This window comes from Vanessa cardui, chromosome 12 (assembly GCF_905220365.1).
Source record: "Vanessa cardui chromosome 12, ilVanCard2.1, whole genome shotgun sequence".
NCBI lineage: Eukaryota > Metazoa > Arthropoda > Insecta > Lepidoptera > Nymphalidae > Vanessa > Vanessa cardui.
The window spans coordinates 12,413,690-12,440,065 of NC_061134.1; the positions used below are offsets into that span (position 1 = coordinate 12,413,690).

Below are 26,376 nucleotides of genomic sequence, written 5' to 3' on the forward strand. Positions count from 1 at the left end.
TTTTTTTTTTCTTTCTAATTCTTAAAACAAGGATAGAATGAGTATATGACGACCTCCATGGTCGAGTAGTGTGTACACCGGTTTTAATGGGTACGCCACTCCGAGGTCCCGGGTTCGATTTCCGGCCGAGTCGATGAAAACGTTCATAAGTTTTCTATGTTGTCTTGGGTCTGGTTGTTTGTGGTGCCGTCGCTACTTCTGATTTTCCATAACACATACATTGGGATCAGAGTATTGTATGTGATGTTGTCCAATCTTTATATTATATTATATATATTTAAATGTAAGTAATTCGTACGTTTGTCTGCGCTGTCTGTATACAATCGCTGGAATACATTTGAAGTCATTTACGTGCGTCGTTTATTTTGAAAACTTTCTTTGTAATATTTTGTCTGTTCCGTATTTTCGTTGTGAATTTTTTATTTTTGTTGCATATGATTTTACTTTATTTGCATTTAGGTCAGGTGCGTAATACTGCTATATGCATTCTTTTTTAGGATTATTAATATTAAAGTAGTGATTCAAGTAGGCTTTAATTATTTTAAGCTCTTCACGGGAAATGGAGCTAAGAAGATCCAGTGGTAGAACGCGTGCATATTAACCGATGATCACGAGTTCAAACCCAGGCAAGCAGCACTGAATATTTACTGCTTATAATTCATCTCGTGATCGGCGATGAAGGAACATCGTGAGGAAACCTGCATGTATCTAATTTCATCAGAATTCTGCTTCATGTGCATTAAACCAATCTTCATTGGAACAGCATATAATATGTTCCAAACCTTCTCCTCAAACGGATAGGAGGCTTTAGCCCAGCAGTGGGATATTAACAGGCTTTTAATATATCAGTTCATTATCAGTAATCAAAATACTGCTTACCTTGACGTTGAGGTTTAAGATGTGCCTGTAAAACAAGAAATTAAATAAAATTAATATTCATTGATTGTAAAAAAAAAATTATTATTATTTTCTAAAATAAAATAAACCTGCATAATAAAATTGAAACAGTATTCTTTCTAAAACAGTTCCATTTTTTATTTTATGACCTTTAAAATATATAAAATACGTCGACATGTATGAAATTTACTGTTTCCTAATAGATTTAGATTACGAAATATGTGGTTTTAAAAAGATCATTGTTAGTGTCTCTATATGAAAATAGGTACAGTCGTCTTCAAAAAAATGTATGAGTGATCAGTTGAATGTTTAAATTTAAATACCAAATTTTGATGTTGACTGTATGTCCTAATCCTCTAAGATGTAGGGATTATTAATGCTTCTGTTGTATTCGTGACCGGGCCGCTTCATTTTCCGGAACATAAAGTCCTTTCGTATTGACAGAGTTTAAGGTTTTTTCATTTCGAGGTTCATTAAAAATCAACCATTTATAAACGCAGAGAATTCATTCATTCATAATTCACTTGTAATACCGTTCACGATTTGTCACCCTTACTTTTGAATAGATTATAATTGTAACTGTTATTTAATATGATGTAAAATAATGAAGTCAAAATTTATAAATAAATATTTTAGTTCGATCGAATGAAACATTTTTATTTTTTTTGTGAGACCCAAAAATTTAATTAATTTATTGGGTCTTACAAAATACATAGCTTTATTTTTGAAGTTATCTCTTGTTACATTTTGATTCTAAATTTGAATAAATGAGACTAAAACGCCGAATTATATATTCTTTTTAGCAATTTATTTTGTGCTTAGCAGATTTTAAGTGCTCAGGGTGCCTTTTTCGCTACAATATCAATTCACATACTGTGATATTACACTCTTGGTAACTAAATTTCCATGTTTAATGTCACTCTAACGCGGGGAGTTTTCGGTCTGTTGAATCGTCCATGAGGCGTGAACCTGTACTATAATATACCAGGCTTATTCCGCTGCTTTGCTCATATTTTTAAAGGAATACCGCCGATTACTACCTCATAGATCATATACATCACCAATGGGCCCTTGGAAACTAATATATGTGTATATATTTGTGCCTGTAGCTACAGTGCCTCACTGAAATACAATTAATGATACTTAGATTTTGCTTTTTAACGGTAATATCTGATGAGTGGGTTGTACCTACGCAGATAGGTCACAAAGCAACGTCAGAAATCAATATAAATATGTATATATATATACTTTATGCGAGTATGCTTTCACAACTTTTGCATCGTCATTTTACCCAACTATAGTAACGCAAAGTTACCAGCGGGTTTGGAATGTTGATTTTACCGAAAAGAATGGGCAAGAAACTAAGTAGTTATTCTTAAGAGCATTTAAAATACAAATTTATGTTATTTAAATACATATACATACAGTATAACACGCCTAATAGTTAAAAGCCTTATGTCTAATATCTTATGTTTTTCATCTGCCATAACTGATCTATGAATTAAAAATGAGGAACATTACCCAAATAGAGTGCCGAATATTTTATAAAAATGAAAATATATAAAAAAAAGAATTCTTTGTGTATATTAAATTTTACTTAAATCCACTTGGTAACCCAAGATTAAAAAAATGTTATTTTATAATATTTTAAATTTAATCAATAAATTTACAAAATTAAAAGAGAAAATCTATCAAATATTATATATAAGTCTACAATATATCTTGAACATAACATTTTGATTCGATATAAGTACGCTGTAGCGTTGTGTCGTTATAAATGAGTTATGAAAATCGCGGCAAAGTCATTCTCAAAGGCACGGTAATATAACATTTCAGTATTCAGCTAATAACATTACCGTTAAGTGATAATGTAGCATTATTATTATCATATGCGAAATAAATTATGCTTTAATGTAATTGTCGTTTCGTATATGGAATAATTTATTTCATATTATAAATTCGTATGAGAACATTAGCTTTTAAAGACGATTGGATATTAAATGGGCGTATCGTCATGAATTTTGAAATTCATTATCAATATCAAATTTCTTCTTATATGAGAAAACAATTAATGTTCTGTTATTATTAATCTATTGTTATATTATAAATATGAAAGTTACTTTGTCTGTCTGTTTGTCGCTCTTTCACGACCAAACCACTGAACCGAATTTGATTAAATTTGGTATGAAGCAAACTTAATCTCCAACGAGTCGAGATGGCCCAGTGGTAAGAACGCGCGCATCTTAACCGATGATTGCGGGTTCAAACCCAGGCAAACACCGCTAATTCAAGCACCACTAATATATGTGCTTAATTTGTGTTTTTAATTAATCTCGTGCACAGCGGTAAAGGATCTCCAAGAATAGACATAGGCTACTTTTTTGCCTTGCTCATAACAACTAACATCTTTAAACGCGAGCAAAGCCTCGGGCAACTACTAGTTCTTAATATTTGAAGTGATAACTTCTTATGGAAGGGTAAACAGTTTTGTTACGTAACGCGTTACGGCGCTAGTATGACTTCAAATTTCAATTTCAATAATATCAATAGTTCAATAGTTCTTAGATTAGTTTATATTTTCACTATTGCGGGTCGAAAAGCACTTTTTTAATTCGCTTCATTTTTCCATTCTGTTTGTAAATAAACGCGCTATTTCACATTTAATAATAAAACAAGCGATCCGCCCGGCTACGCACGGGAACAATGCTGATACTAAATATACTACAGAATTTGTTTATTTACGACATTAGAATAGAAACTTCTAAAGTTATCAGTGTTTCTTAACTATATTGGTATATGTATTATATACAAAAACATTATTTTCGAATTACTTTATCTATTAAAAAAAACCGCATCAAAATTCGTCGCGTAATTTTAAAGATTTAAGCATACATAGGGACAGACAGCTGTAAGCGACTTTGTTTTATAGTATGTAATGATAATAATGACAATTATACAAGTTGTGTTAACAGTAAGTAAAACATCATAATATATATGTAATTATAATGATGAATGTCGAAAAGCATGAAGTGTGTTTGTAGCTGTAACAAAATTCCTTGGCTGTAATTAATTATACGCCCTTACGTCATTTCCTGTTACCGCTTCTCACTTAATTACGTCACAAACACCGCAGGTATCTTGTTTTGGTGTAGTTCACGTTCAACGCGAACATAATAAGATGATGTTGAACATTATAAGTGACAGTGCCAGATTCCCAACACTTTTCATCAACCTACAACTCAAATAAATTATAAGGAAAATCCTAGTCAGTAAAACCTCCTTTAATGCACGTTACCATGAAGAACTTCTTTTTTTTATGTGCACACATGCATACTGACCATTTTTTTTTAAATTTTATTATTATATAATACGTATAATTCAAGCAAGTAATTAATTACAATGATAAAAAATAGGTTTTACTTAAATAATACCTACAGTATCTGGTTTATGCTTGGTGGTCGAAATTTCTTTAATAATTATCAATTATTAGCAGAATCTAATTATAATTTCTTACATTATTACATATAACAAAATTGAACCGAAAAGCTGTTGAAAGAGTAAAAATGACATCCGTCCGTCAAGAATACACTATGATAATGATAATAATTATTATTGATATTTTTATACACATTTTAATTTTTCTACAAATAGTTCTAATTTTATCTGTGGTATGTATTTAATCGCTTTTATTATCAAGGAAAATGTTTTGGTAGTAGTTGCGAGTTTACGAAACCTCGATCAAAGGTTTGTGGTTTTAGCGGTCGCTTCAGTGAATTCAAAAGAGTTCTTATATAAAAGATTAAATAAGATTGCATCCGTATAGTTTCGTAGTCTATTTAAATTTAAGTATCATTATATAAATTAATGTCACATAAAAAATGGAATAGCGTTAAACAAATTAAAAATGTCATTATTGATTTATATTTTATAAACTTACCCATTTCGGTAACACACAGCCATGAGACACATACACTAATTTACACACACACACGCACGCACACATACACAAACAACTTTAAGATTAAAGAACAAAAAAAAGGAAAAGTTCATTATTTCCATCTGAAAGAGTTGAAATTCTCGTCTTTCCTCCACCAGAATGTAAACGTATAATAAACATAAGTTTTGGCTTTTTTCAAGTTTCATACGCGCCAATGTCTATTAGCGATGATTTACCATCAGATGGCCCATTGGCTCAACCATTATAAAATGGTTTAAACTTGAGCATACACTTATCGTGTAATGCTTGTATGACAAACAAATACGGTTCAATCTGCCTTATCAAGCAATCGTTAAATTTGGTTTAGCAGTATAGATTTAAGCGTAACAGAGATTATCCTCCTTCCTTTATCCCAATTTTATTTGGAGTCAACTCAGCATGTCTTCTCCTTCCATACTTCTCTGTCAGAAGTAGGAGCTGGGTGGTGCCCCTGCGCGTCGCCTGTGGGGTATGCCCTAGCCCTATTATTCCTATGGTTTTCAATGTCCATGCTGCTAATGTTTCGGCTTAAATTTTTAAAGTAGGCCTGACACTAACCCTCCTTGGGAATGCTATCGTGGTGGTTTACCCGCCACCGCGCAGGTATCCCAAAGTGCAGGTGATATGCACTGGGCCCTAATATAAAACCTTAGTCGCCTCTTATGACACCCACGGGTAGAATTGGGGAGGTCCTATTCTAATCCGGGACCACACAGAGTTAAGCGTAACAGAGAGACAGACAAAACTATAATATACTAGTATAAGTTGATAAAGAAGGCTAAAAGAAACATACATAATACATGTATAATAATGAATTATTGATACATATCGGTTTCAAAATTGTACCAATTCAAAACCTTCACCAAGATTATTAGGGTTCATTTTAAATATTAAAACAGGAGCGGCGGGTGACACGTTACTTCGATATTATTATGATTTTAAGCAAATATATGATAATGTAAACATTTTGCCATTATTAGCGTACGTGTACGAAATACTATATTTTCATACAGAAACAGTATTGTTACATGAAATTGTTATACAGAAACGTATCACGTTTTTTTTTTCTTTTTTTGATTAACTTTCACTTGATGGTGCAAGGATTCACATTAAAGGTTCATCTGATAAGCCGCCAAAGAGCAATTTTTTGGAATGTCGTGATTTAAAGGATGAATGAGCCAGTGCAAATATAAAAATAAAATTAAGACATTTTTAAATTTGCCGTTTCATAAATTAATTTAAATCATTTGTAAAAATTAAAGAAGGCATACTATTCAATACAAGATTATGCAACCGATAAAAAAGCGTGGAATTAATACTTGTTGACTTCCAGACAGGATATATGACGTACGAGTACATAATTATATAACAGTATTTAAGTAATATGACTGTTTTTTAAAAGTTGAAAAAGTGTAACTACTGAGTTTCTTGCTGGTTTTTCTCGGTAGAATGTACTTTCCAAACGGGTGGTATGTAAAGTAAAGTAACAGCCTGTAAATTACCCACTGCTGGGCTTAGGCATCTTCTCCCATTAAGGAGAGGGTCTTTGGAACATATTCCACCACGCTGTTCCAATGCGAGTTTCCAATGCACATGTGGCAGAATTTCGATGAAATTAGACACATTCAGGTTTCCTCACGATGTTTTCCTTCACTGCCGAGCACGAGATAAATTATAAACACAAATCAAGAACATATATATAGTGGTGCTTGTCTGGGTTTGAACCCGAAATCATCGATTAAGATACACGCATTGTAACCACTGGGCCATCTCATCTCTAAACGAAAATCGGTGGTAGCTTCACTTAATATAGTTGTTAAATGACGGTTCATAAGTGCTCGTTAAAACCCACTTGAATAAAGTATATTTTGATCAACATCTTGGCTTTCATATTTGGTAATTGGTTTGATGGTGATAGTAAATGTATATAAAGATGGATTGTAAGGTAAAGTACATATATTAATACTGTTCGCTACTGATATATGAGCTTCTTTCTGTTTATTCTTGTTACCTAATTAGGACATTATATAAAAAGAAAATAAACAAAAGGGAGCGTGGTGTAATTAGATTAATCCTAATTCTGCGGAATAAGGATCAAGGAGGTGTAATGGAATCGTGACCAAAATGCCTACCCTTGCTTATTACATTATGTTTAAATGAAAGTAAATTTACGCATTATCTTTTACTTATAATAATTATTTTCTTGATGTTGCTTTGTATGAGTCCATTTGATGACGACCTCCGTGGTCGAGTGGTGTGTACACCGGTTTTCATGAGTATGCCACTCCGAGGTCCCGGATTCGATTCCCGGCCGAGTTAATGTAGATTATAATTAGTTTTCTAAGTTGTCTTGGGTCTGGGTGTTTGTGGTACTGTCGTTACTTCTGATTTTCCATAACACAAGTGCTTTAGCTACTTACATTGCGATCATAGTAATGTATGTGATATTGTCGTATATTTATATTTTATAAAAAAATTGGGTACATACCACCTATACATCATATGTTCATCAAAGTTTAGAACGAGAACATCTTCATTTTCAAAGTTGCACTGTGGTGGTAGGTAAAGTAAAGTAACAACCTGTAAATTACCCACTGCTGGGCTAAAGCCTCCTCTACCATTAAGGAGAGGGTTTTTGAAACATATTTCACGGTGTTCCAATGCGTGTTGTATAAGTGTGTTGTGTAGTGAAAGAGCGACAGAGATACAGACACAGTTACTCACTTTGATAATATTACTATAGATGTAAATACACAGATACACTTAACACGGCGCAAAAATAATGACCAATAACAATCGATTCATAAACAACTAGAAATACTCGTACATTAAAAATCTACAGTCGTATGTAACAGAGCTTTCATTCCTACAGACTTTCAGCTAAGTGCCTCCTTAGGTTTGGAATTCAATCAGAAACTCTATCGTCTAGCACTGTCTAGTGTAAACGGTAATAAAACTCGGGAAAACTCACTAGGAATTCTTCAGAATTTAACTTGTGATTTTCGAGTGTTTATTCTCCATATAACCGAAACCACATTGTCTACCTTTGATGAGATGGTTGAAGACTACCGTCATTCAGTATTTTGATCAAAAAAAGGGTATATCTACACAGATAAGGGCCTGAGTCGTATTTATCAGAGCATATGAAGGGATTACGGTAATGGAACATCGGTCTGGCTGTCCCTTAAAAATGAGATTGACGTATAGACTGCTAAAATCATTACCTTCGAAATATGTAACATATGTATACTAGTATTACTTTCTATTAAGATTTTTTTATATTATATTAATATTGAACAACATCACTACATTACTCTGATCCTAATGTAAACAGCTAAAGCACTTGCGTTATGGAAATCAGAAGTAAAAGCCGGTACCACAAACACTCAGATCCAAGACATTATAGAAAACTAAAGAACTTTTTCTACATCGACTCGGTAGGGAATCGAATCAGTGACCTCGGAGTGGCGTACCCAGGAACCGGTGTACTCACTACTCGACCAAGGAGGTCATCAATGTAAGAGTAGTGTGTCTGAGTTTCAATATATTTAATAAGCTAATATATCTCCGTAATTCCGCATGTTTTATTCAATATATTAGAACGAGTGGATACATCGTTATTGCTTTCTTTGTAATTTATTTCGTTCCAAGTTACAAATTGCAATGTATTTGTTCTACGACGGATAATAGATATTTGTTGAAAAAAGCTTAGCTAATAATTTATTTTTATATACATACATGCTGTATTATGCTGTAATTTTATTATCTTACAAATACAATAGAATAGACATTTAATTGGTGGTAGGGCTTTGTGCAGTCCCACCTGGGTAGGTACCACCCACACATCAGATATTCTACCGCTAAACAACTCAGGCACAAGGGACATAGCATCTTAGTACCAAAGGTTGGTGGCGCATTGACGATGTAAGGAATAGTTAATATTTCTTACATCGTCATTGTCTATGGGTGATGGTGACCACTTACCATCAGGTGGCCCATATGCTCGTTCGCCAACCTATTCCTATTATCTGTGTGTTTAGTGAAAAAAATTGAAAATTTTTGAGTAAAAGTTATATTTACGTGTACATTAAAGTTAAAGTTTGGAATAAATATTAGGTTGGGGAAAGAGTCTTTTCGCATATAGTATGTATGAACTTGTAATAAAATCTCTTTGGATATTCCATTTGTATCTGGCTGGTTTTGGTATCATTAAAAAGTTTTAATTTTAAAGAAGGCACTTCCAAATTCAAATTAGGAATTTGTGTGATTTTCATTTGTTTTTGTTGTTGTTAAAGTGAGTGAATCTAAAGAAGAAATTCGATACATTTTAAAATTTTACTATAAAAAAGTTAAAAATGCAACTCAAGCCGCGAAAAAAATTTGTGATGTTTATGGACCCAATGCAGTATCTGTGAGAGTAGCGCAAATTTGGGTTAAGCGTTTTCAAGCCGGAAATTTTGATATCAAAGATGCATCTCGCTCTGGTCGCCCTGTTACGGACAAAATTGATGCCATTTTTGAAAAAGTCGCGCAAGATCGGCATATTAGTGGTTACGATGTAGCTGAAGAACTGGCAATTGACCACAAAACGGTTTTGACTCATTTGAATAAAAATGAAAAAATGGGTACACAAAAAAGCTCGATATATGGGTGCCTCATGAACTCACTGAAAGAAACCTAATGAACCGTGTACTCATTTGTGATTCTTTATTACGACGTAATGAAACCTAACCATTTTTGAAGAAGCTGATAACTGGTGATGAAAAGTGGAAAACATACGACAAGAACGTGCGAAAAAGATCGTAGTCAAAGGCCGGTCAAGCTTCACAGACTGTGGCAAAACCCGGATTAACTCGCAACAAAGTAATGCTGTGTGTATGGTGGGATTGGAAGGGCATCATTCATTATGAGCTGTTACCGCTCGGCAGGACCATCGATTCAGAACTGTATTGCGAACAATTGATGAGATTGAAGCAAGAAATTAAGAGAAAGCGGCCAGAATTGATCAACAGAAGGGGTGTGGTTTTTCACCATGACAACGCTAGACCTCCCACATCTTTAGCCACTCAACAAAAATTACGAGAGTTTGGCTGGGAGTTATGTGCATCCACCGTATAGTCCTGACCTTTCACCTTCAGATTTTCATCTGTTTCGGTCTCTGCAGAATTCCTTAGGCAGTGTCAGGTTAACATCACGAGAGGACTGCCAAAACCACTTGTCGCAGTTTTTCGATCAGAAGCCCCAAAATTTTTACAGCAATGGGATCATGTCACTACCAACAAGATGGCAAAAAGTTATGGAACAAAATGGCACCTACAAACTTTAGTCAAATGTAAATAAACTATAAAAAAAAACTTTTTCAATTTTCATATAAAATACGAAGAAACTTTTTCCCCATATTATATTGAATGAATGAAATATTCCTTTTTGCAAGAAATTGACCACAACTGGATTTTAGGTGATTGTTTTTTTGATTTATCTTCTATCTAGAGTTTGGATCGTTCTTGTCTGTTGTTTTTTTGATTTATCTTCTATCTAGAGTTTGGATCGTTCTTGTCTGTTGTCTCTGATCTCTTCTCTTATATTATACAAATATCTTCTAGAAATTTATCTTTTAGAACCTGCCAAGCATTTACTGCTTTCTTTCTTCTACATTACTTTTAGTTTAATCTATTATGTTTATGACAGTGAGTAACTTTATGTATATAATATCATCAACTTCCTTGGTAATCCAACTCTCTGAATCTGGAAGAGCTTATAGACTCAACTTAATTAGTGTTTACAACGATATCAAAGTCATGTTTCTCTGACCAATTAGTCCATAATTTACAAACGAAATGACTCCTTGTGTAAAGTATATAAGCAAAAGTACCAGAACATGTCGGGAGAGCCGAGAAGCATACGATTTTTTTTAAATTGTTAACTATATTTTAGTGACATTTTGCGTTAGACAAGTGCGTGAAATGTTCAATAATTATGGGGCATATTATTCGATACAAGATTTTATAGATGATAAAGCATGGAGTTAATACGTGTTGACTTCCAAGCAGGATATATTAAAATAAATAATTGTATATAACTAATTTGACTTTGTATTTTTTAAATGTTGAAAAAGAGTAACTACTGATCTTCTTGCCGGTTCTTCTCGGTATAATCTACTTTCCGAACCGTTGGTAGCTTCACTTAAATGTATAATGACCATTCAAAAGTGCTTGTAAAAGCATACTTGAATAAATTTTATTTTGATTTGATTTTGCTTTAATTTGAATTAACTATTAACAAGTTTCACAAATTGCATTGATGAGAGTTAGAAACGAGAATTAACGATGCATTCGAATCTAAAATACAAAAATCTAATTTATGTATGAATGCATGAATTACAATATTGTATAATTAACTATTTATTGAACGAATCAAAGCATTCGTTTAATGAAATTTGCGTCATTTATTTGAATTTCGTATCATAATACAGGCGTAACGTTTCCATAGAAGGGATAATTGAATTTTCTTTTTACTAAAAAAACCTTTTCTTTTTAAAATTACACGTGATTTTTTATCGACTAAGCGTAAACGCTTACATTATGGAAAGGTATAGGAGCTCGGGAGGGTTCAACCAACGACCCTTGGCATTCTGCCTCACTAAACTGTCAAGCTATTATGATGAAAATAAGGAGGCCTGTACAAAAAAAAAAAAAACATCCTTATGACGGTACAAAGGAAACACTTCCCTGTCGTATTACTTATATTCAAATGGATCACAAAAAATATAGGTACTTAATTTTTTTTAAAAGCATGATGTGTTTGCTTGCTCATCTGCTCATTATTCGAAAAAAAATAAAAATTTTGAAATTGGAATGCGGATATATTTTACTTGTAATTTTTTTTATTGGTGTACGAAGCATTATTTTTCTTAACATTTTCATTTATTAATCGATTACATTTGTAGCGTCCCAGTCTTGTTATGGTTATGTAAATTTTTAAAATGCTTATGCTATGCTTACATTTCATTTCCCGCTTAGCTGTAATCATCTTTAGGAAATTGACTGCGTGTTAAGAATTTCTGCAACGTGCACAACCTAAGTGCTATTCTAAGCTAATTAAACTAAACTTACAATTGTTATTGTTGATCAATGATTGGAAAATAATAATATGCACGTATAATTTACATTATAATTTTAACGTGTATCATAATAATTTATTTATTTTTTTATTAATTTTTAGTCAGTTTTTACGCTAGTTGGCCGCAAAATAGTCTGCTATTGTCTCGTGTAATTCGAAATCAATCGGTTTAATTTTTTTAAATATTTAATGATGATCATATCGACATAAGAGCTGAGATGGCCCAGTGGTTAGAACGCCTGCATCTTAACCGATGATTGCGGGATCAAATCCAGGCAAGCACCAATATATATATGTGCTTAATTTGTGTTTATTCATCTCGTGCTCGGCGGTGAACGAAAACATCGTGAAGAAACCTGCATGTGACAAATTTCATAGAAATTTTGCCAATATGTTCCAAACCCTCTCCTTAATGGCAGAGGAGGCCTTAGCCCAGCAGTGGGTAATTTACAGGCTGTTACTTTACTTTTAGTCGATAATAATATAATAATACGTTACTAGCCTGATTGAATAAACAAAGTTTAAAGAAATCTTTAGATGGCCTGCAAGTTGGAGTTTTATTTTATAGCTGTAAGAGATTTATAGCTCAGTGTGCCACTTTAAACTGACGGTTTAGGAGTTTAGAGTCTTGCTTTAACGTGACGACAACGACACGATATTATACAAAACATTAGCCGATTTACTTATATATTGCATGTCTCATTTATTTTGTTATATGCAAGCTAAATGGAAACAAATAAGTCCTAAATAATGCTGTGTTCGAGAGATTAAATACGGCCACTAGAATTGTTAAATATAATTCCCAAGGTCGCCAACCAACAAATAGTGAAAGTATTATTTTTATTTTGACCCCCATATAAATAAATATTCTAGATAAGTTGAAAATCATTGCATTGTGATTAAATGTTTTGAAATAAAAGCTTGGAAAAATATATATAAAAAGATAAGTTTGCCAGTGTTTATATGTGTAATCAATCTTGTTATTGAGAAAATTGTCACATTGAGTTGACATTTTCCATACAATTATTACACTTTGCGATAATTTTCTATGATATTATAAATGTTAGTACATTGATATGTTATTCAAATATATTATATCGTATATTTAAAAAGCCACTAAAATGCAATCAAGGTACACGTTGGAAAGCCAGGCTTTATAGGTGATAAAACTTAACGTTGTACGTCATCTCACTTAGTTCCATCGAACTGACGTAAAAATAACTTAATGGTTTTTTTATATGTTTATCTTTCTTTGATAATTTTATTGTTTAATTTTCTTTGATGAACGACTTCGACGAGGTCATTCTTACTGATTCTACCAAACAACTGCTCGAAAAGGGGAATCTTTTTAGGGTTCAGCTATGATGCGAATTTCTTTTGAACAGGTTGATGTAAGTATTTTATTTTACATTTTTAACTTTTCCATTTCCTAAATTCAAATCGTTTGTATAAAATACATTGGTAAAATGGGCATATTATTCGATACAAGATTTTATAGATGATAAAAAAGCGTGGAATTAATACATGTTAATTTCAGACATTGGCACATTACACATATATAATTGTTTTTCAACCGACTTCCAAAAGGAGGAGGTTATCAATTCGTCTGTATTTTTTTTTTTTTTTTTTTTTTTTTTTTTTTTTTTTTTTTTTTTTATGTTTGTTACCTCATAACTTTTTACTGGGTGGACCGATTTTGATAATTTTTTTTTTGTTTGAAAGGTAGTGCTTCCCGTGGGGTCCCATTTTTGTTTATTTTTTTTCCGATGATGGTATCCATATGAAAACGACATAAGTCTTAAATTTGCATTATGTATATGCGCGACAAATAGGTGAATAACTGAAAATCACGTTAACCAATTTTGATAATTCTTTTTTTATTATAAAATATATACTTCAAGGGTAATTTGGTGAAAGTTTGGTAAGGTTCTGAGCACAGGATTCATGACAAAGTAACGGAACGGAAGGGAACGGAACAATTCTGAGGAGCACGTTAGCGATACTCAATCGAATCTTATATTTATAGGTTATTTGGATATTTGAGTCACCTTCCGTAATGTGGTTATGTTTATGTAATTATCATAGTCGAATATTATAATCAACTAGCTACCCACCCCGGCTTCGCACGGGTGCTATACTGATACTAAATATACTACAGAATTTGTTTATTTACGACATCACATCGCAAACTTCTAAAATTATCAGTGTTTCTTTACTATATTGTTCATGTATTATATACACAAACCTTCCCCTTGAATCACACTATCTTTTAAAAAAAACCGCATCAAAATCCGTTGCGTAGATTTAAAGATATAGGGACAGAGAAAGCGACTTTGTTTTATACTATGTAGTGATGGAACTCCTATACGGCTCGCAGTTAGGGTGCGATATGGGGCAGAATTTCTTACTATCTTTAATCAAATTTTGTGTATGTGATGTGATGTCATATGATGTACGAAATATAGTTGGTCTTTTTCAAATTTTTTTTTTGAGTTCGATTAAAGCTCTTTCGAGGGATCCTTGTAGTTTACGCCGCGTGACGTATTAAAACCGCATTTTCGAAAGTCTATTTTTGCTTTATTCGCAAGCTTCCTTTGAAATTGTCCTCGAAGTAGTTTCTGACTCATATAAACGGAACGCTTAATCTATCCATATTAAAAAAAAATTAGTTAGTCAACATCAGCTTCACTTAAAATCAAAAAATAAATAAAAATTTTAACAAAAAGAAAAACCGACTTCAAACAAAACACTATTTTAAAACAAATGAATATGCACGAAAAAGTAATAAAAATAATTGCGTATTCAACATATTTTTTAGAGTCTTCCTAAGTTAAATGAAATGAAAAATATTAGACTACTTAAAAGTCGATTAACGATTATATCATGTAGTTATAATTATTGTTATATTTGGAGTCGGTGTCAGCCAATAAAACCCTACAGTATATCTATCAAAAAACAATACGAGAATACTTTAACAAATATGTTTTTTACAAATTACCTTTTACACATTAATATACTGGATCAATCAAGGGGCTCGTATCGCTTCTTTCTTTTGATTGTTGGGGCAAGGGCACCGTGGCTGACACCGGCTCCAAATATACCAATAATTATAACTACATGATATAATCGTTAATCGACTTTTAAGTAGTCTAATATTTTTCATTTCATTTAACTTAGGAAGACTCTAAAAAATATGTTGAATACGCAATTATTTTTATTACTTTTTCGTGCATATTCATTTGTTTTAAAATAGTGTTTTGTTTGAAGTCGGTTTTTCTTTTTGTTAAAATTTTTATTTATAAAACTAATATGACTGTATTTTTTAAATGTTGAAAAAGAGTAACTACTGAATTTCTTACCGGTTCTTCTTGGTAGAATCTACTTTCCAAACCGGTGGTAGCTTCTTAATGTTAAATGACCATTCAAAAGTGCTTGTAAAAATTACCCACTGCTGGGCTAAGGCCTCCTCTGCCATTAAGGAGAGGGTTTGGAACATATTGGCAGAATTTCAATGAAATTTGTCACATGTTGAATAAAGTTTATTTTGGTTGATCGATTGATTGATTGACTGATATTAAAGTAAAATTTACAATAAACCGTTTTTGAATTATCAATAAATAATTCAACTCTTTCGGAAAGTAGTCTCCAACGAGAAGACAAGAAATTTCTTTCTTTTAAATAATCAGATTAACGTAAAATTAAGCTAGTCAAAAATTATTATTCTTAATAAGTCCTTTGTTGGGACCTGAGCTAAATCCAGGCTTTATCCAAAAAGTATTATTTTAATGGATAATAAGATTTATATCTTTAGAAACCTTACGTCATGTTGAGTGACACGGTCTGTAAATTAATTAATTTATTCATTCAAGGCCGTCGTCTTATTTTAAAGGTAAAAATGAGAAGCGTACTGGATTAAGATTCAAAACTTTCTCCAGGCTCCTGACAATAGACAAAGAATTGTTTGAAAAGAAGATTTTTGAGATTTAAATCCGATAAGAATCTAGTTCATAGTCGTTATACAAATGTTAGAATACCTTCAGACGAAATTTTTTTTGAATTAAAATATTCGAGTCCCTTGTGTGATTGATTCGAAGATATTACATTAATATATTGTTAAATTTTATAGGCATATCTATCAAGCCAAATTTTAGAGGGAGATGTACAGCTATTAGATATCCTTTATTTTCAATTTTGGAAATTTCATTGTTAAATAATTAAGACAAATGAACAATCCTACTTCAGACTTTATAATATTAAGTTAAGATTGTAAATTAAATCAATGACTTTATTCAATATAGAAATATTACTCAAGTACTCATTGAAAGAAAATATCCTGTTCTAAGGAGATTTGTGCTATTGTAAAGATTAATGCCAATTTGTGATTGTTTACAAATTCAAATAAAAAATAAATATAAATAAATATGACAACATCTCAAACATTACTCTGATCAAAATGTAAGTAGTTAAAGCACTTGTGTTATGGAAAATCAGAAGTAACGACGGTACCACAAACACCTTGACCCAAGATAATATAAAAAACTAATGATAATCTACATCGACTCAGCCGAGAATCAAATCCGGGACCTCGGAGGGACCCATGAAAAACGGCGTACACACCACTCGACTACAGAGGTAGTCATAGCAATGAGGTTATTGTTTCATTCCCAAGTATTATCAATCATGAATTCACAAATTGTATAATACCCTTTCGCACACAAGCGTTCTTTATATTTATTTAATTTGGTAATAGGCATTCGTAAAAGTAAAGCTTATTTTAATAAAGAAAATACTTTGTATATAATCATTTCTTTACGTTACAGACTATTCCTCTTCAGACCGGGATCGTCACGATTGAGCTCAAAGACTCAACTGAATACTGTCGCTTTGAAATGGAATATTATTCAATAAAATCCATTCATATGCAGACATAAATCTCTTGACGGGTGCCTGGTTAAGCAAAATCCAATATGATAGGATATACATACTTCTTATTCAAATATATGTATATAGTTTCAATACGACTGTGTTTACTTCCAACAAAGAGAGTCTTGACAAGGTATTTAGTGTCGATATGTTATGTATTAATTGTCAGACAAAAGTAAAAAATAACAAAAGAAAACAACATATCCAAGGTTGTTCGACGTCGAATATCCGATTATACCTACTTACATTAAATATTTCTATGCTGTCAGTTACTATGTACAATTTCAGTTTTTAATCGCTCGATTTTCATGTACAAGAAATTCATCATAAATTAATAAGTATTAAAGAAAATATGTAAGACATAGATCATGTTGCAGAATTTTAAATTAACATGGTTATTTTTATTATTAAAGTTATTAATTTCGGGATATTTACCATGTTTTTTATTTTTGTTCGGTGGAGCTCGATATTTCGACATTGTCTACGAATGTCTTGTTCACGAGACTCAGACTCAGTCTGACAGTCACGAGCTCCACCGAACAAAAATAAAAAACATGGTAAATATCACGAAATTAATAACTTTAACATGTTGCAGAAGTTCTAAATTATAATATAAAATCAAAAATCGTATTCAGTCTAAGAGCAAAATCATAATCTGAGGAAGCGATCCAGGAAACTTCTTGTTCTCAGTTGGTGCCAATTTACCATCAGTTGGCCCATTTGTAAATCCTACCTATGACTACAAAAACTACATATTTTTACCGCAATACTCATCAACCGACATTATAATACTCAAATTAATTAAATGTTCAAATATTGGTCCAATTTAATGGCAAACATTGATACATGATTGGGTCAGACTACAAACATTGATCCAACATACAGTACTATTAACTTGAACGGCTTTACTTTTGTAAATAACGATTGTAGTGCTAATGCTTCAAAGTACTCAGAAAAATGGTGCAATACTCGTAACCTAAGTAGTAATGGTATCATTACATTAGCTGAATCGTACCGACCAAGTAACGGTTCTACAATGAGCAAGTAATAATAATATGAAAGCTGTAGAGCTATTCTTTAATAACAAAGAGAAAGTCACCGCAGAAGCCAATCATGAAATGTCAGAAATTAAATTATGCAACATTGACTATTATAATTAAAAAACTTAAGAGTCAAAATGGCGTATCATCATAAGTCGATTACGTGAGTGTGATATTAAGTGAATTCGTCTGTTTTTATAATTATCACTACATATTACAAAACATAGACCCCGGCCGCGTCTGTCTGTATGTTCGTGATTAATTCCAAAACTACTGAATGGATTTTCATGCGGTTTACACTGATAGATAAAGGGATTCATTGGGATGATTTAGGTATATAATTTATTAAGATTTTATTGTAAATAAGTTTAAATAGAACGACAATTCTTAAACAAGTCGAAAAAAGCGACACTAAAATATATGAAAAAAGGTAGAAATATTAAAAAAGTCTTATGTCCCCTCGCGAGGCCGGTGCGGGCCGCTAGTTATAATGTAATAATAATAATCAATCCATTTCTCCTCAAGTATCTATAAACCAAGTGACATATGATCAAAACATTGTCATACACGGTATGTCATTACTACGATCGTAAAATGTTTTACATTTCGGTCATAAAGATATAATTCTAACGACTCGTCATAAAGTTATCAACTTACATTTATGTCATTTGTTTATATGGGTGCTTATATTTGTTTTATAATGTAACATGAATATTAATATTAAATTTGTATTACCATAACACAAATTATGCCATGGCATTGTTGAATGTTAATTTGTTTTGAAAAATTACTAACTAGTGAATTACTTGATGATGATGAGGTTTTTGTAGAAAGTATACCGGTAAAATAGCTAACTTATAGAGCTAACTTCAATAGAAAAAATATTACTTTTGATTCTGGAATACTACATATATCTAGTCATATGGATATGTGTATTTGCAAAGGCGCTCAAAGAAATATTAACAATTCCTTTCATTACAAATGCGCAAACTACCGAGGAACTAAGATGTTAAGTCCCTTGTGCCAGCAGTTCGATTATTTTTCAAGCGTGTCTTCACCAATGAGCACAAGACGAGTTATAAACACAAATGAAACACATGAAAAATCACATTTATAGTTCTTGTCTGGGTTTAAACCCAAAATCATCGACTAAGGCGTCTTAATCACTGGATTAATAATAATCACTGGATTAATAATAATAGTCAATAATGTGCAAGCTTAGTATTATAAGCCAAAGACGCAAATACAAAACAACCAGAAATATATATATTTGTTCTTTCCTATTTACCTACAAATATTTTATATAAGATTTATTTGGTAACTACCTAGGTGATATTTCTAATGTATTTTAAATATCTCAACTTTCGGGGAGAGGAATGTTTATCCATAACACAGGTTATTTAATTAGCCTAGCTAGGATAGCCAGTACTTGATCTGTATTTCTTTTGATGACCATGTTATAATACATTGAGACTTTTGTTGTAGTTCGACCATGTAACTGTTTATAAAGATTATTTTTGCATGGAATAAATAAATAATAATTATTATTATTTTCAAGACAAACGCCTGAACCCACTTAACGAGATATAGGATTAAACACAGTTAATTTCCAGACTGAGCGAGATTTCCTCGGATAAAAAACTCAATATATTTTTATTCTCTCGATCCGGAATACTTTGGATCCAAGCATTATAAGCTGTTCATTAGAGCAAAGAGGCAATAACCTGCAAATATTATAACAGAACAAGCGTAATAACGAAAATTAAAAATTGAAAAACTTCTTTTTCAATTCACAGCTTTCACAATTATGGGAGGAATCGTGCGTTCTCCAAAAGATATTGCGCGGTACATTAAGATTCACCACGCCAATAACAATTTCCTTTTATTGTTATTACATGTATACCTGCGTGTCTTCTAACTGAATGTTCACCGTTGATGAGATTGTTATAATCTTATTAAAGGAGTTTTTTTTGGGAAGTTCCTTTACGTTCTTTCATTTTGGATCAGGTTTGTTGATACCAGATGTTTGCGACGCCGTCTTTTCGTTAGGGCGACTTATGTTTTTTTTTGTTTTCTTATCGAAAATCTTTTTTCTTGTTCTTTTGTTATCTGTTAAAAATACTTTAATAGGCTATTTGACAATGCGAAAAATAAGTTGTGAATTATTGTAATCAGTGTATATTATTATGAGTTTAAAAATAGTTATTTACTAACGAAAATTGAAAATAATACTTAATTTATTAAAAAATCAAACGTTTATCACGTGACGCAAAACGCTCCTGATTGCCCAGGCTTATGATGAAGTCACTTTCTTGTAAACTTTGCTTTACTATTATATGTACCACAGATTAAAATACAGAAAAGTGACATCTCCGACCCCATTGCAGCGCCATATTGTCCAAGTATCGTTTTTGCGCGCTGTTTAAATATGGAAATTTTAATATGATATTGTTCGGCAAATATATACTAGAAATAAAAGAGACAACTTTTACTGGGTTCCTTAACTTCTACTAAATAATATAAAATGGATTTTAAAAACCAGTCAAATTGCCTATTATTTTTATTATTACGTATTTTATTTATTTTTTCCTTAAAATCGTGTAAGGTTGGGGGAATATAGGTTGAGTAAGCATCGATATAATTCAAAGAAGAAAATATTAGAAGATCTTATCTAGTATTGGATATTTTTAAAAGACATTTATAGACTAATTTAAAACTATAAATTATAAATGAAATATAAAACTATAATAGCATTTAAAACTAGGAAACGTTTACAAGATATCTGTTCCACTAAGCAGAACCATATAATATCATTTTGATCCTAAAAAAATTAAAAGGGATTAACTTGGTGGTAGGGTTTTGTGCAAGCCCATCTAGGTAGGTACCACCCACTCATCAGTTATTCTACCGCCAAATAACAGTACTGAGTATTGTTTTGTTCCGGTTTGAAGGGTGAGTGAGCGAGTGTAACTAGTATGTAGGTACAAGGGACATAACATCTTAGTTCCCAAGATTGGTGGCACATTGACGATGTAAGGAATAGTTAATATTTCTTAGAGCTACATTGTCTATGGGTGATGGTGACCCCTTAACATCAGGTAGCCTATTTGCTCGTCCGCTAACCTATACCATAAAAAAATATATCCTAAATCAACATGTAAAACTTTGATATTATGATGTATTTAAAACAATTTATCTAAATATTTCGATATGAAAGCGAATTCATTCAAAGCATCTTTTAAGAAAAGTTATAAAACTAAAGCCTTCATAAAGTGATGGATTTTGTGTTTCAAAATCAAAATCAAAATAAACTTTATTCAAGTGGGGTTTTCAAGCACTTTTGAATCATCACAATTAAGTGAAGCTACCACCGGTTCGGAAAGTAGATAGAATCGGCAAGAAACTCAGTAGTTACTCTTTCTTTATAGATTCTGATTTAAGCCGTATAATCATTTGTTGAAATATTCGATGATTGCCTTATTACCCAAATATTTACTACAAAGATTTATATAGTGACAAAATCAATGTAAACGACGAAATTATGGGGGTAGGAAAATAAATGACTTCTCAAATACTATAGACTTCAGTTTTTGTAATTGTTAATTTTATCATGGTCTCGTATGACGTTCTGCTTTCTTGAGTTTTTAAAGTGGATTTCATGAAGTTATTTATATATTTCCTACATAAAGTTTAACATCACATCGCAAGGCATCACTTCATAAAACACAATTCATTTTCTGTTCATTCTATATTCTGTATTTTAACAACGAACATATTTTCAATGCATTCGCAAGAAATCTTTCCTTGTATTTTATAGCGTGCAAGAAATAGGGAATTTTTCAGACTCTCACTGGTTTAACGCGTCATCTTTTATACACGCTTCCGCAAATCATCTTTAATGCTCTCCTAACGACTTCTAGGCTTTGATGTATACTTTCCTAAGCGTTGCAGTGTCTACGGTTTTTATTTTTATTTCAAGAAGCGTTTCTGCTTAAGAACTAGCTGTATTATTTTTCTATATAAAATAAGTAAAGTAGGAGCCCATAATATCCCAGTTCTGGGAATAATTTGAGACTTGCCTCATAATTGTTATTTATTGATGATTTCATACAGTTTTTTTGTCAAAACTGTGCACAAATATTACTGTTAGATTATACTAAACTATAAAATCAATGTTTGACCATTTAACGGGTAAATAGGGGTAACCCTTTTCAATTTCGTTATTTAGAGATAGTTAAAGTAAACTGGCGCCCAACGTGGGACCAAATGTTAACAAATTTAATACTCGACAAACTCGGTTCCAAAACCGAAATTCAAATTCATACAAATGTTTCATGTACACTCAAACTCTTATTACATATTTTTTATATCGAATTACATACAATGAATATCACAATCGTAATTCAATATGATTTCTGATAATTTAAAAATATTCAAAAATTTTATAAAAATCGTCAATAAATTTTCGCCAAAATTGAATTTCTCTGCAAATAAGTCTTTCCTTTTACAATCTTTTTCGAATTTAAACGAAAGATGCTACCGTGAGGAAACCTTAAACGAGGCGTTTCCGTACGTGTGACTGGAGACTTGTAACATTTGAACTCCACGTGCCTTATTCAAATTTCAATGATGTGGAATTCCGTATGGAAATTTCGAGTGATTGTTAAAAAATCTGTTATGAGAAATATAATTGGTTAACATTGATAACATAGTATAAAACCAAGTCGCTTATCCCTGTCTATCCCTATGTATGCTTAGATCTTCAAAATTATGCAGCGTATTTGGCTGCAATCTTTTTTAGTACGCAGACTGATGGATGGTTTTCATACAAAATACACGAATAATATAGTAAAGACACTGATAATTTTTGAAGTTTCTAATGTGATGTTATAAGTAAACAAGTTCTGTAGTATTTTAATATCAGTATTGCACACGCGCTAAGTCGGGATTGGTCGCTAGTATAGGATAGACATGAGACTTTTTATTATTATTATTAGGTTGGTACAATCTAAAGAGACCAGCTCTCCGACGTTTGATAGTCATGACGGCATTAACTATGGCACATTGCTTGTCAATAACGGAACCAAATTTTAATACTTTATTTTTTATTTTATAAATTATACCAACCCCTTCGTTTCAGCAAAACAGATGTTGCCATTATTAAGTTATTACCGAGTTCTGTTACGTAAAAGAAACGCGAATTTCGAATCTCGACGTTTTTTGTAAGGATTAAAAATAATTTATTCGTAAATTCAAACTTCAAAGATTATTCACGGAGGCCCTTAAGAAGTTTGCATAATTATCATATTTACAAAGATGCTACCGATCCTTCATAAAGTTCTAATTATTGTTGCCAGCTATCAAAGCGTTGGGATAACTCCTAATAACAAAATTCAAATTTTGGAGTAAATAATACGAGGAATTAATAAGTTTGTGGTTTTCGTTTAGACGATTTCATAGAAATGGCATCATAAGACAAATATATTATTTTTACAAATCAGAAGTGAATTTATATATAAAAAATAAAATATCAGCTACGAATAATTTAACGATAACTAAATCAGTTAAACAATCTATTTCTCAAAAATAATCATTCGTTTGACAAAGCAGAATCGTGTGAATCCTCCGACGACCGACGAGCATATGCTCCCGACATTCTTTTTTTTTTATGTGTGTTGTATTGCTGTTGGCCCTACTGGCCTATACAGCGTCACCGGTCTTTCGGGCGAGAACTAATGTCCCCTGGCCTGAGGTTGAGCGCAGGGCTCGAGACTAAATCTAAATTAAATCTAAGTTCGTCCTGAGGGTGTCTCCTATGAGATCGCACCTCGGCTCAGAACGAAATCGGTGAGGCTCCCGATATTCGTTTGACGTTCCCTTTTATAGGCACGTCGCTTGTGTTTCTACTTGTCAGTCTTATTTCCTAACATTATATAATTGAATACTAATCCTTGATGTGTATGGGGCCTCACTTCGTATTGAATGTATGAGGTTATTTTTTGTTTGTATGTATGAGTCAATTTCAGACACTATAGACACTACATACATACGTTACCAGCCTGTACATTTCCCACTAAGGCCCCTCCCTTTAAGGAGAAGGTTTGGAACATATTCCTCCAAGCTGTTTCAATGCGGGTTGGTGGAATGCACATGTTGCAGAATTTCATTGGAATTAGACACATGCAGATTTCCTCATGATGTTTTCCGTCACAGCCGAGCACGATATGAATTATAAACCCAAATTAAGCTCATGAATTTAGTGGTACCTGGGTTTGAAACCGCTATCATCGGTTAAGATGTACGCGTTTAAACCACTGTTTTCTAAAATTATTCTAAAATTTCTGAGTCCTATATTGTACAAATTATATTTAACACTTTTCATTATCAATAAATAAAATCAGTAGATATAACATTTTATTGATTTCCCAACAAAATAGCCCTGTTTAACGATAATCTGACGCTTGCAAAAAACCAATCACAGTATATAAAAAAATAATTTAAAAATAAAAGACATCATTAAAATACCCATAAATTTCGGTTAAAGCTTCGTAATAAAGTCATTTATTGCTCCTTAGGAAATTCGATTACTTAGAAGCGACAATTTAATTTGCATTCGAAGTGTTAGTGTAATTAGCGATAAGGCTATGTGTTTGTGTAATAAACGCGCCCTATTATTAATACACGTACGTATTATCTTGTTATTAAATCTTATTATATAGCAGATACATGTTTGAAATATTTAGTAGCTTATTTCAGAAAAAAGTTTTATATCTGAATTAATTTTTAAAATGTTGTCGCTTGTTTAGGCTTAACTTTTTATCCAAATATCTTATTGGTGCCCAATTTACGAGCCCTGCGTGATACGTCGATACTTTAAAATATATAAAATAACTAGTAACCCGCCCCGGCTTCGCACGGGTGCAATACTGATACTAAATATACTACAGATTTGTTTATTAACGACATCACATCGAAACTTCTAAAATTATCAGTGTTTCTTTACTATATTGTTTATGTTTTATATACACAAACCTTCCTCTCAAATCACTCTATCTATTAAAAATAACCGCATCAAAATCCGTTGCGTAGTTTTAAAGATTAAAGCGTACAAAGGGACATAGGGACAGAAAAAGTGACTTTGTTTTATACTATGTAAAGATTATCAAAATAGCTGTTGTTTTTCAGCCAAAAATTATGCGAATTTATTTAACATAAGGCTGGTAATAATTATAAGTCTGTCTGTTGCTCTTTCACGAGCAAACAACTGTACGGAATTTGATGAAATTTCATGTGAAGCAAACTTAAACTCCAAGAAAGGGCATAGGCTATATTTTTGCCTAATGACAACTTGACTTACTTGACTTGACTACTAGTAACTACTAGTTTTTTATAAATTCATGTATTAAAATATATGTAGTATATTTTTCCTTTTTATAACATATTCCTTCGTAAATACCGTTGCCCCAGTTTGCCCTTAAATAACAAGTTTTACACGCACGTCAGATCATAACGTTCTTTTTTATGACGTCAGTATTTTATTTTTTATTATTATTAAAAGATTAGAGGAAGTTGAGAATTATTTCATTTCCTTTATTCTATAAAATTGCGATTCCATAAGAAATATGCGGCCTTCGAACAAGATATTGCATAATAAAAAAGCTTTTTTTATTATGTAACTGGAATGGAGACGTGTCATATGTTAAGATGATTGCTGTAGCAAATTCGAAATTCGAACGCTTTGAGACCAAAAGTCAAAGCTAAAAAAGCGTGGAGTTAATAACTGTTGACTTCCAAGCAAGATATATTAATTTAAAATATTGTATTAACTAAAATGACTTTGTATTTTTTAAATGTTGAAAAAGATTAACTACTGAGTTTCTTGCTGGTTCTTCACGGTAGAATCTACTTTCCGAACTGGTGGTAGATTCACTTAATTGTAAAATGACGACTCAAAAGGCTTGTAAAAGCCTACTTGAATAAAGTTTATTTTGATTTTGTAATTTACTATTTTTTTATGCACGTACAGCTTAATGCAGGTGATACGAAATTTAATTGCACCCATGATGTTAATATAACTGCCTCGTAATCTATATCTATAATAAGGCTACATATTATGAGATCTTGGATACATACCCAATGCCCAGCTGATGAAATAGTTATTAGGATATAACGTTGAAATTTTCGTAGCCCAAAGTCTGGAAGTGACAAGTGTGTTTACTCCTTTACTTTGGCGTTTAGGAACAGCACTGTGTTATGAGTTAGCATATAAAAAGTGCACGTGTGTTTCCGCTCACACTATTGCACTATGACATATGCAATTGACTAGTCTCTCTAAGAACTAGCGCGCACAGGTAACTTTTGTCACGGTGACTGTTTCGTCACTCTTGTCAAGTCCGTGAATATGTACAGATGCAGACACAA

General features: G+C 32.1%; 1 protein-coding gene across 2 annotated transcripts in view; it reads right to left on the reverse strand.

Moving 5' to 3' along the window:
- The window catches only part of LOC124534091 (RING finger protein nhl-1), a 121,868-nt gene that overhangs the window by 43,946 nt on the left and 51,546 nt on the right, over positions 1–26,376 (reverse strand). For both annotated transcript variants that reach the window (XM_047109758.1, XM_047109761.1), the window contains exon 4: positions 880–904. The gene's annotated coding sequence lies outside the window, so the exon portion shown is untranslated. The remainder of the gene's footprint in view (positions 1–879; positions 905–26,376) is intronic.